Source organism: Thermobia domestica, chromosome 2 (assembly GCF_964235325.1).
Source record: "Thermobia domestica chromosome 2, izTheDome1.hap1.1, whole genome shotgun sequence".
In the NCBI taxonomy this organism is placed as follows: Eukaryota; Metazoa; Arthropoda; class Insecta; order Zygentoma; family Lepismatidae; genus Thermobia; species Thermobia domestica.
Genome location: NC_137455.1, coordinates 29,253,995 through 29,266,832, shown reverse-complemented (window position 1 = coordinate 29,266,832; position 12,838 = coordinate 29,253,995). Strand labels below are relative to the sequence as shown.

Here is a 12,838-nt window from a genome sequence, read left to right as displayed (position 1 = left end):
AGAAATGTAGGGGGGCGGCTGAAGTTAGGGGGGCCGATGCAACCATATTATAGTTCATCGCCATATTATATATAGTTCATTTGCCAGTCTACCGTGAAAATTTTATTGGGGCCAGCCAAAATTGTGGAAGGGGGCTGGCCCCCCTAGACCCCCTTCGATACGGGCCTGCTGACGTTCTTGAAAAAATACTATTCACCTAACATCCAGTGAAGAGTAAACGAACTTTCGCAAGTTAATTGTTGCCAACTTTCTGCGTTTGACTCCAGCACGTTGGATAATATAGTGGAATATTGTGTTTGTAAAACTATTTAATTTTACAGAAGTTATCTTGTTTGAAGCACGTAAAATGAATATAGAAGAAATATCAAAGATTTTAGAAGAGTACAGTTTAGATCCCGTTCGGAACATGTAATTGTTGATTCAGATTTAAATCCTGATCTCGAAATTTAAAAAGCAGGTCAGTACATGAGCAGTGCCGTGCCGTGTAAAATGTGCTCCCGGGGTGAGAATAAACACTTTATATTGCACAAAAACATCACATTTGTGTAGGGTAGATAATTCATCATGGCTAAACATTAGTAAGATTATCCTTATAAACATAAAATACACGTCCCCTACATTGTGTAGAAACACTTCGTTGGTAGAAATTAAGATAGTGGCCTAGGTTTGGTATTTCGAAGTTTGAAAACTTTACAGTTAAAATTCAGTACTCTGCATGGAAAGACATATTTTAAGAAACAAATTTATGAAGGAGGCAGAATTAAATACTAAGTAATACGCTGTATTTCAGCATTACAAGTGTAGGTTTACTAGTGTAAAATCATTACAAGTGCTCTTAATGGTTAAAATAAGTAATTGCATATAAACGAAAACTGTATCTCACGCACTCTGAGTATTTCTGCAAAGTTTACAATAGCTGTATTATATGTTTACAAATGCAGCATTGCTACTGTGTACCCGTTATAAGTGCTATTGGAATTCCTATCATTGCGAAAATCTATTCACTTACGTGTATATTCATCATCTTCGGACGCACACTCGCGCTGTAGTGCATGTCAAACAGCTTTGCCCTGCCCTGGCTTTGTTAGATAATATTCATGCTTTCTACTGGCCAAATGACACAGGTTGGTTTGTGGTTACCGCAGTATATTTTATATACCACAGATACGGATGTTGAATTCATATACAAATCATAAAATAATTGTAATTTTTCAACAGTTACTGATGGTGGCCTCCTTTAATTACATTTATGATAAATGGGGTAATATCATGCCGCCTAGTGAAATTATTGAAATTTGGGAGGGAGGGGTGTAAAATGCAAAGAAAGTTGTGAACTAATGCTACAGAGAATACATGTGTTAATTCATGTCAAAAGTGCACATACTAAACAGTAAAACTCACTTATACGCATTTTATTTGTGTTTCAGGTGAAAATATGGTACCTATCACAAAATGTCTTTGAATCCATTAATTTACAAAAGGGTATATTTTGTACATTAAATAATAACTTCCAATCTGTTATAGCATAATACTGGTATACCCATTCACTGAAATTGATTTTATGCTCCCCTGCATAAACTACGTTTTACATTATATTTCTGTTGTGTCAGAAGTAAAGGTTATAATAATTATTATTGTCTGTAATTGCTAGTTGAATGATAAACACTTTGACGTTTTTTGTAATAAAAAAATAGATGGTGCTTTATATAGTAGTTACATGGTAAAAGTGAAAGCTTATAAGTTGTTTTGCTTACGATTAAAATATGATAGCTTTTAATAAATTGCATGTATTTAACTTGAGATTTTTTATTTAAGTTGTAAATCAGGTAACTAGTTACAAAAGCAGTTTTAAGATATAAGTTTCCCGTGTGTCTTCTTTGTTAACCAGTGTATTTATAGTTGTATAACATCTGGTTCGAACATGTTAACAACATTTCACTGTCAAAATTTTATATTCTGAGACAATAAAATTTTCAAGGGAATTTTATTAAATGACAGGAAAATAGTACAATTGAGTTTAATGTAGGCCTACATATCTGATATCGACACTAAATTTTCGTGTCCATTACACTTAAAACTCGTGCTGATAACTCTAGCCTGTTCTATTGGTAAAAAGCAAGTTGGTCACCAATCTAGAGAATATACTCTTTATATAACTAAATATGTCTTGGATACAAAGAAATTGACTGCAATATGATTTATATATTGTAAGAAACCTATTGTAAATTCATTTGTAATACACCAACACTATAATTGGGATTATGCCTGTTGTGTTAAGGGCAAATAAATATATAAATGAATAAAACAAATCTGAATCTAAATCTAAATACAGTGGAGTCCCTAAAACTCGACACTCGATATCCCGTCACACCCGATAACTCGACCATACCAAGTCGGTTAACCCGGGCGGAAGCTCATGTGGTTCGAATTCCACGTTAATCAGTAGGTCCCGTCTCATATAACCTCGCTGCTGAAAAGGACGTTAAACTCAAAATCAAATCAAAAATCAAGTCGGCTACACTCTTAAAAAAATACCGGAATTTTTACGGTGAAATATATGGCAATCGGGGATGCCATATTTTCACCGGAAATTTTGCAGTAATTTCACCGGAATATTCCAGGAATTTCACCTGAGCTTTAGATATTTCACCGGAAAATTTTAGTAATTTCACCGGAATATTTGCATGAATTTCCCCTCATCTTCAGACATTTCACCGGAAAATTTGCAGTAACTTCACCTGGATAATTCCATGAATTTCACCTGACCTGTAGATATTTCACTGAAACATTTACAGTAATTTCACCGGAATAATTCCATAAATTTCGCCTGGACTTTCAAATATTTTAACGGAAATTTTGTAGTAATTTTGCCGGAATATAGATATTAATGAAAGAGGAAACAACCAATTTTTTTAACATACCAGATCCTATGTAGGTGTGAATTCTATATTCCACAAACAGTGGAAAAATGACCAACTGGATCGAAAGTCGGACCCGGGACCTCTGGCATACCGTATCGATGCGTTAACCATTATACCACCCAGTCCGCCTTCCATAACAGCCACTCACTCTCTCACTCTCGAGGTCAGTGCTCTCCACTCGAAGCACGTGGGTTATACGGAGTCCGAGTGGGAACCACCGATCTCGAGAGTGAGTAGCTGTTCTGGGAGGCGGCCGGGCTAGCATAGTGGTTAACGCATCGGCACGACATGCCGGAGATCCCGGGTTTGAGTCTTGGCCTAGTGGGTCAGTTTTTCATTCTTTGTGCATTGTAGAATTCACATCTACAGAGGAACTGGTGTGTTAAAAAATATGTTGTTTCCTCTTTCATTAACATCTATATGAAATCACAACCGTCATAGGTGCTCAATGTATGGATACAGGCATTGTCCGAGAACAGCAATGGTTCTCTGGTACAATCCATGGTCTGGGTGTAGAGCATCGACCTCGAGAGTGAGTGACTGTTCTGGGAGACGGACTGGATGACATAGTGGTTAACGCATCGACACGGTATGTCGGAAGTCCCGGGGCCGAGTCTCTGTCCAGTTGGTCACTTTTTCACTCTTTGTGTATTATAGAATTTACGGGAATTATAGCATATACATAACCTCAAGTGCTAGATATTTCACACAAAAATTTACAGATATTTCAACGGATATGTTGCATGAATTTCATTTAACAATTTACAGAAACTTCTCCTGAAAAGTTCCGTAATTTCACCAAAACGTTGGACATCTGTTTTCCACAGCCATTTGAAACTGCCTCACAGATTGAGTGGAAATCATTATGGTTAAAAACTAGATATATTTATGTGATTTCGTGTTCAGTTTAGAGCAACAAATCAGCATGAGAGTATTTTGCACAGTGATGATTTAATGTATTTATTTGCGGTACACTTCAACAACCTTTGAAGTTATTGGCGTGTTCATTTAACAAAGAAATATTTTTTATCGGTACTGCTTAAGAGCCCAAGTACACTGATGGCCTTAAGACACATTCTTCCTCGTCAAGTTTGCCAACTTACCGGAGCAGCTACGATGTAAAAAGGTTGTGTAACTATTATCTGGCACAAAAAAAAAACCTACATCGGAGAAGTTAAATGCGACGCAATATGAATTAATCGCTTAAATTCTTATAGACTCCAGTTGAGATTTTTCAACATCAAATTCAAGAAAGCACCTCAAGAAAACAATTTTACAGTGAATAGGCTTAGGCGAGTTCTTCCATAAATTATAAAGTGAAATAGAATCAACTCTTGTTCCTTGGCCGAAAATGCGGGCAAGAAACGTTATCAAAAGCAAGAACTGAAATATAGTTCTGTTACTATCAATCAGGAAATTTCAATGTCCAAGATGCTTCTCGCAGCCAAAATGGATTACATTATGGCAAAATTCGAGCAAGATTGACATGTTTGACATCGCTAACGATCTAAACATCCATTTACCCAGATCGGCCCCTACTACTAACAACTTGGTTTTCTTTTTGGACAATGTAATACAATGAACAATGCGTTTACTCTCTTTCTTTTCCTATCATTTGCATTTTCACAAGACAGCAAACCAATATCCACATTCTTTAGACAACACTTTCTCTAATGTCTTCGATAACTGAAGTACAAGATTCAACTTTGCGAACAGGAAAAGGGAAAAAATAATATTAATAAATAATCAATTATTGTGACTATTACTGATAGAGTTTCAAGTAAGAATATTTTCAAGTGCACTTTTTCACAAGTATGTTAGGATTACTTTAAATTTTATTTCCTCCTGCAAATTCACACATAATTACTAAGACGAACCACCATATTTTTAACAAAGGATTACACAAACACATGTATAGCACATACAGGACATATTTTCAAAACTACATTAAAAATCAAATCAAATAGAAACCTCACTTACTCTTTCTCATTAGAAGGGTCCACTGGATCAATAGCGTTATTTCAGGAGGAACAAAACTGTTCACTGACATAAGAGTTTCACGTTTTTTCATTACAATATTAGTACACAATTTATTAAAAAGCGTCTATTTCTCAAACTAAGTGCTAAGTGGGGTGCAACTGCCCCTACCCTTCCCACATGATGCCTCTGCAGTGAATCTGCAAATATTGAAGGCTAAAGCGGTAGTCAAGGAAATGGGTAAATTTATCGTTTAATGGAATCTCGTGATTCTGTTCAGTGAAGAAAAACTCTACATGATATGTCGCAAAAGCAAGACGACTCCATATTTTCGGTTACAAAATTGCGGCAAAATACCTAGTCTTGCATTCAGGAATATACAGTAGTTTGTATACAAAAACGTGTATGTATTCACGACACTTTTCCTTTGTAACAGTAATACAACCAGAGTTAAGTCTACATGTACAGAAATCAGAAGAAGGTTTTCAGAGAGATAGAAGCAGGGAATCATTTGGGAAGAGCAAGGAGGATAATTACCCCCCTGGGTTTGAGAATCACATGCTCTTCAATAAATTGTATACTAAAGTACTAATTCAAAAGGTAAAACTCTTATGTTGATGGACTAACTTACTCCTACCTGGCAAAGTCTGAAATGACGCTACTGAAAAAAAATACTTAAAGATTTAAACATAAATTGACAGGATTTAGTAAAAACCAAATGAAAACAATATATTCTTAAATATCTCATCATATTTAATTCTCTAATGATAGTACATGAAATAAAAAAGAAATGATCAGTCTAGTCAATATTCCGTTTATAAACTGACAATGAGTTATTTCATGGAAGTCAAAAATTTGCTACGGATAATGCTTAGAAGTATCATGTTGCCGTATCTTCCCTCGCTTTCCGCGGAATGGATTCAATTTCTGGATTAATTCCAATAAAACACCTGAAATCAGAAACAAATATATTTCGAAGCTAGAGAAAATTAGGCAAAACCTATTTTTATTTCTTTCAAGTTGTAAATTGACTTATGTAACTCTGAGCGCAATATCATGCTTAATGGTGTTTCTCTTATGTCTCTCATACCATTACATTTTCCTTTCCTGTACGATTTTTTTTAAGACAAACTCTTCTCTGTTTCATAAACAATACTATGAATTATTCATATACATTTGCATTAACTATTCTATAAATTTACTTAAGTTTTGATTAACACTAACCATTCTCATTTTGCACTATTTCACATCCGTGAAGCTGGCATAAGAACTGTGGATTAAGATATATAGAAGTCTCGAAAACAGGTTTGTATTTGTGGAAAACGATTAACAATTTCGCACCATAAAAGGTAACAAGAAATAGTGTATTATCATCAGTATTACAGATTTCACCTAATAGTGGTATTAAACACAAGAAGTGTGTTTTTCAGTTACAAAGGGAAACCATATGTGTCTGGGATACATAGATATGGACAATATTCATAATCGTACTAAATGGGTGAGAGAACCGAATGAGTAAAACTGTGCATTTCACGAACGTCCAACGTGGTGAGATCGTTGCATGCCACATCTAATGTGTAACTGGTTCAGGATACTTAAGCTATAAAAAAAAAGACTTACTTAGGTTGTTGCAGTGAAGAGGAAAAGTGGTGCGACGTTCCTGAACACAAAAGCAGCGAGGACGACCTCGCATTTTGGCCTCCAGAACTGTAGAGCGTTTAAGTGGATTGTTCTGTGGAATTGCAATCATCTATCGCCACGCTCACAGTGTATCAGGTTCTATTCACCGTAAGTGTTCGGCACATGATGTGAAAACTTAGGTCTTATGGCCAAGTAGCTACCCATAAGTAATTTTACTCCGACAAATGTTGTGAAGCCACTTTACTTGGTGTATGGAGCGACGTCAGTGGGTCACGCAACAAGAGAGAATCGTTATTAACTTGAACTAATCTTGTATACGTCAGTCATATAAGTAACTGCCGAAATTTTCGATAGGAACTCCCGTCTTCATTAAAACACCAACCACTTAACAAAATTATAAATATGCCCGGAAATAAAGCTGTGTGAAAATAAACCTGTTTTGTGCCATACAATCTTCAAACTTTAAAGTTTGTGCGCCAGATGACAGTTGATTATTTTAACTCGTTTGTTGTTCAAGTAGTCATTGTCAAGATTCAAACTAGGTTGTTCATTTTTGTACAAAACTATTCATTCCTCTTAATGAACGAATTTGTTCTGTGTAGCACTTTAATATCATTGACCTGTGTTTGAACGCATGAAAATGTTGTGACAAGTCTGAAAGTACCTTATCATCCTCTTTATCGAATCTGGAATACTCTTTGACCTTAGTGGCTATAGGCTTTTTTTGTCATATCTATGAAGAACTCTGTTAATACATGTACATTATGAATAATTGTTTTCTGGAACTTCAACTATGAAGTGTATGGGTTGAATGGTACAATACAGGTTTATTTTCACATCACTTTAGTTCAATTTCGATGCTATAACTTACTAAACTCAACCTGCAACAACTTAATAAAATTTCAACCTACTGGTTAAAAAAATGTAATTGGTTAGTTTGTAGTCTTCATTTCTTTAGGGTGTCGCGGTGGCTCAGTGGTAGAGCGTTCACATCTAGTGCATGGGGTCCTTAGATCGATTCCAGCTCGCGGAAAGTGAGCTTTGTGTTAGACAAACACCGTGTGGGTGGGTTTTCTCGGGATTCTCTCGTTTTCTCCCACTTTCTTTATTCCACAATTTCTTTCATTTCTCCTCATCACCGTCTTCTTTAGCCTAGCCGGCATAGCCACGGGATTTCATTTCATTTACTTTTATTTATTTGTTGACTTCTTTGTTCAAATATCAGCAAACGACTTCGTTTTATAAAACCTTTTATTTCATAAAATTATAGGCAGAAGTATGGAGAAATTATTGCATACGTATTCTGCAGAAGGCACGCGTGCTGATTATTCGGCTAACCGGAAGCCCTGCCATATTTATTTATTTTAATCTTAAAAATAGAAATGAGATCTACTAATGTTAAGACATTGTTCTTATAAAAGCGAATCATCTCACTACTGAATCAGGGTCAATTATATAAACGCACTAAGCAACGCTATACTGTAGATTCAAGATAGATGATAGTTAAAATTAACGGACTTTGATGTTTGCCTCATCTAATATTTCGGCACATATTAACTCTATCTTCAGCGAAAAGTTGTTTATAATGAAACCCTTGAATAAGTGGAAAAAAAAGTAAATCATTAATATTTGGTATGGATGTGTGGTGTTTGGTGAGCAAAATAATTATATATAAAAAAAGAATGTAAGAAAATATTGCTACAGCATTAGGAATGATTTCAACTTACAGCGTACAGACAGTAATGAAGACAAGCGGATCATAATGTAGCAATTAGTAAACCGAGGTTTTATGTTGACGCAGAGCAAATGGTAACAACTGCCAAGTAGCCACACCATACCATTGTTTCATAATAAGGAAAGAAAAAAAAAGTTATCAAAGATGTAGTTCAGTTCAGTATGAGCAGTAAATATTTTAAATAATGTATTCATTTTTATGGGTAAATTGCCAATCTATCCATATTATTTGAAATTTTCAGTCTTCCATGATTTTAAAAATTATTCCTTTATAAATGCCTAAAGACAATCATATTTTTTAAAAAATCTCGCATTTCATAAAAAAATATACTCAACTCATAGAAAGTTATTTGTTAAAGTTCAAGAGTTGTATTCAAAATGCACACTACCATGCAATCATTTAAGCTTATATTAAGAATAAGGATTGAAGAGAAATATTTATTGATAAGTTGTGCCATGCAAAATTTATGAGATAACTATACATCGGAACATTGAAAATAAGCATGAAACACTTTACGTTAAAGAGAGTTTAACTCTTGCTAAATAACAACGATAATTATAAAAAGCAATAATTATTGTATAAAGCAAATGAAGTTGGTGTGTCTTAGCCAGCAACTCAATATGCTGATTAATATGTCCGATAAATTTTGAATGTTCAGCAAAGCAGTGTATTAAATTGAAAACTTCTTACCAAAAAAAGTATGTTTACAGGGCTACTGTAAAATTTGTAACCTTAATTTCCCTAGCCTTACTCACCTTTTTTTCCTTGCAACCAACTGTTGGAGAAAGCCACGAAAGCGAAGTCATATTCCGATCTCCACTATTTTCATTAACTGGTTAAAATGTATAACGAAGCATCCACAGAGAATTTCGAGTTAAGTGCGTGAGAGTAGGACCTGAAATATGAAAAATACGTAAATTTTCAAGGAAAGACATAGTATTTTTTTTAATTCACGCTAGATAGTTTAATGTAATATTTTCAGACGTGAAAATCTGCGTGCTGCTGGTACTATTTTCAGTGGATGCATGCTGACATGAGACATTAGGGTATAATGAGGAAATTAGTTCGGCGTATTCAAAGATGGCAACTCGGTGTTCAATTTCGATTTTGAGTGTTATAAGAATGTGTGTTGTGAAGAAAAGAGTTATTATATGTTGTGGACCGGTACGTATTATTGAAATTGAGCAGAAAATATGACCAATGTAGAAAAACATTGAAAATAAAGAAATGTAGAAACAGTCATACGTATATTCAAATGTGTTAATGATGTGAGAAAAGTGAGCACATGAAAGGTTATCAGAGGAATTCAAGTCCTCTACCACAAACCAGTTAGTTTTTTACAGTTTCCTAAATGCAGTGTCGGCATTGTACAAATCGCAAAGGTAAGTAATCGCGTGTTAAGATAATAACCAAATTTATCTAAGTGTTTTCAACGACATCCTTGTTTACGCGAATACCTACCATCGCTGACACGCCTGCTACCTACGCACGCTCCCCTTGCTACCACTCGGGCTGCCCTGTCCTTACTCTATTACATGACATTCGTCCGTTTAGTGGCCACCCAGCACAGGTCACTGCAGTTTTATAGCATATATCCGGACGCAGTATTTACACACAAACGGTGAGGTCCTCTTAAAGTGAATGCGCACCAAGAAACAATTTCTAAGGTAGTGACAGTGAATTTCTTGATAAATAATAAAATTTTAACGTTTATAGGCCTGAAAATACTGGATCTACTCTACGGCACAAAGGCCCAATTTTTTCCTTGCACTTAAATTGACAGCACAAATTACTACTTGCACTAGAACAGTTCCGAACGTACTTTTCCTTATGTGATGTTGCATAATATGCGACTTGAACGTCAGTGCGTTATTTGTACACTGAACATACGATCAAACTTTGGATGCAAAAAACCGATGTGCTTCACCGGTTAAAACTTTACACAGAAGACGATCATGAAATACTAAAAGAAATTTGAACTCCAATCCGTAAAATATGAGCAATAAGAACCTTATAAATATACTTAAAATAATAATAACAAATGCACTCACCTATAATGTAAATGAAGAAAACGTATGATCAACAGTTTCTAACGTTGGAATACACACAACACAATCTCATTACTGGCGAGATTTTTTTTTGTCTTAAATGCTTCAGTTGCGGAAACAACTTTCATTTGTCATAAAAGTATCTTACGACAGTGTCTGCAACCACTAAATATAAGGCTAAAAGTATTTAATAATTCTTCAAATTATTTTGCAATTAAACCAGAAGAAATAATGAAAAACATTTTTGAAAGTTATTTTCTTTCGTATAACTTAATACTCATTCTATTATTCGAAATATGATAACAACTTCAAACAACTCGAAAGACCTTTGGTCAAATGCTGGATACACTGTTCAAAATTTACGGAAATTTCACCTGAAATGTCAATTCTGGTAAAAGACCTGTAAACTTTACGGTGAATTTTCTGCGAAACCACCTGAATTTTTAAGAGTGTAGTTAATTTTCATTATAGACAACTTTATGCCTTCATAAAGTATTTTTCTGTAGTCTGTCTTACCAGGTAAATTACTGCACAGTGTGTATTCATTTTCATGTATAGTAAAGGCTCTATGCCTTCATAAAGTAGGTACCGTACTTTGCCTTTGTTTAAGCACGAAACCAATGCATACAAGTACATTACTGTATTTTCTGAGGAAGTACTTGTACTTATTCTTTTGTGACCCAATTTCCAATAATCCGGCATTTTCACAAACTCGGTTACCGTTCGGCAGGCCCGTAGCCAGCCCAAAAATTAAGGGGGGGGCCGGGAGAAGTTAGGGGGGCCCGACCCAATCATATTATACCTCATAACCATATTATAGCTCATTTGCAAGCCTACCGTGAAATTTTATGGGGCCAGCCAAAGTTTATGCATCAAAATAAATTGTGTGCTTGTCCTTTAGACTAAAGGAGGTGAAAGATTGCTGAAAATGAACGATTGTAGGAGAATATCGAGAGAAGTAACACAGGTGATGTTATGAAACACATTCACTTGGTCCCACATCAGAAGATTTTTTCAGTCCTCTCCGCTGGTTGAGTGGCTAGCATGTGCAACATTAATGCGGGTCGAGGGCAGTGTTCGTAGGGATATCCATGATGTAGGAAAATTTCGTAGGTAAATTCAGCAAAAAGGGTTTCTTTTTTCTACAAAACTTGAAAATCCAGAGAAATTCCCGCACTGACTGATTGACCAATATAAATGCTAATTATTTTTCTTTTTTTTTTTGTTCTTCGAAAATAAACTAATAGAATAACAATGGTGTAGTGTGTATGTGTGTTCAAGGTAGCATAATTTGCACCTATTATGGGCTCGATTTATTTATGTGTATTTTTATAAATAAAAAAAATGTTAAGGAAAACGTAAAAAGATTAGAAACGAAAGCAAATGATCAAAAGAAATGTGATTGGAACTTCCTTCAATATAGTTAACCTTAGTACATAACTTCCATCATGATAATTTTGATAAGAAAAAGGAAAATTTTGTGTCAGTCGAGAGAAATTTTCATAAAGAAACCTAAGAACCCTGGTCATGGGATCGATTCCCAGTGGGAAAGCTTTGATCGAGAGGCTAGCACATGGATCTAACTTTACCATAAACTATAGGACCAAGTTTGATATAGCTATCTTCCTGGAAAAGGACGCTTAGTTTCAACAAACCCAAACAAAAACTCAAATTACACAATTTACATTATTTTATAATATTTCATAATTGTCTGTTGTGATTTTATTTATGGTTTGTTTTGCACTTACTTTATTATCAATATTATATAATTGAGAATTGTTACAGTTCAAGGGGTCAGTTGTTTGTATTTGTATACGCGTTATAGTTTGCTCGTGCACTTACGGGCGTCAATCTCACCGGGGGACACGGTTTTAGTCCACCCCAGTATTTCAAGTATCTAGGGTCAACTATGACCTAAAAGCGGCTCAACTATCTAGAAAATTGGTACGATCACAAAACAATATTAGACAAACTGGGTATGAAGAAAGTAGAACAAAAATTTGTTTCCAACTCTGAAAAAAAAAGGCAGTCAGTTTTTGGTCCTATGAAGGGGAAGGCGGAGTAAACTGTAAAGTAATATATTCTTTTTGTTTAGATAGCAAGCAGCAAAGCGAATTTAGTTTTCAAAAAAGCATAATTTTCAACTACTGTATTTTTTAAAACTTATACATTGTTGAACCTATTTACATTAGTTGTAGGCCTAAAACCTGTTTTCAAAACTTATTTGTTTCTGAGTATTCAGATTTTATCATTATTTTGTTTTTGACTTATACTTAGTATTATTTAGGTAAAATTGTAAAACAATGTTTTATATTACTGTTTGAATAAAGACACAAACTGTAAAGTGTGTTTAGTACCACGTTTTCACACACACACACACACACACAAAAAAACTACCAAAGTTCAAAATAAAATAAAGAAAAATTTTAGGTTTTTGTTAGCTTTTATAAGTCAAAAATTCTTTAAAATGCAATCTAGGAAGATTTTTTTTTTTTTAATTTTCCTGGAGAGGACCA

The 12,838-nt window shown here is 34.7% G+C and overlaps 1 protein-coding gene and 1 long non-coding RNA gene across 2 annotated transcripts in view; one reads left to right on the top strand and one right to left on the bottom strand.

Moving 5' to 3' along the window:
- The window catches only part of LOC145671304 (dipeptidase 1-like), a 418,780-nt gene that overhangs the window by 110,158 nt on the left and 295,784 nt on the right, over positions 1–12,838 (top strand). The window lies entirely within an intron of this gene.
- On the bottom strand, positions 5,732–10,565 carry LOC145679665 (uncharacterized). The gene is made up of 3 exons (XR_014130495.1): positions 10,326–10,565; positions 9,030–9,169; positions 5,732–5,848 (listed from the first exon to the last, which is right to left on the bottom strand). It is a non-coding gene; the product is annotated as an uncharacterized LOC145679665 (long non-coding RNA).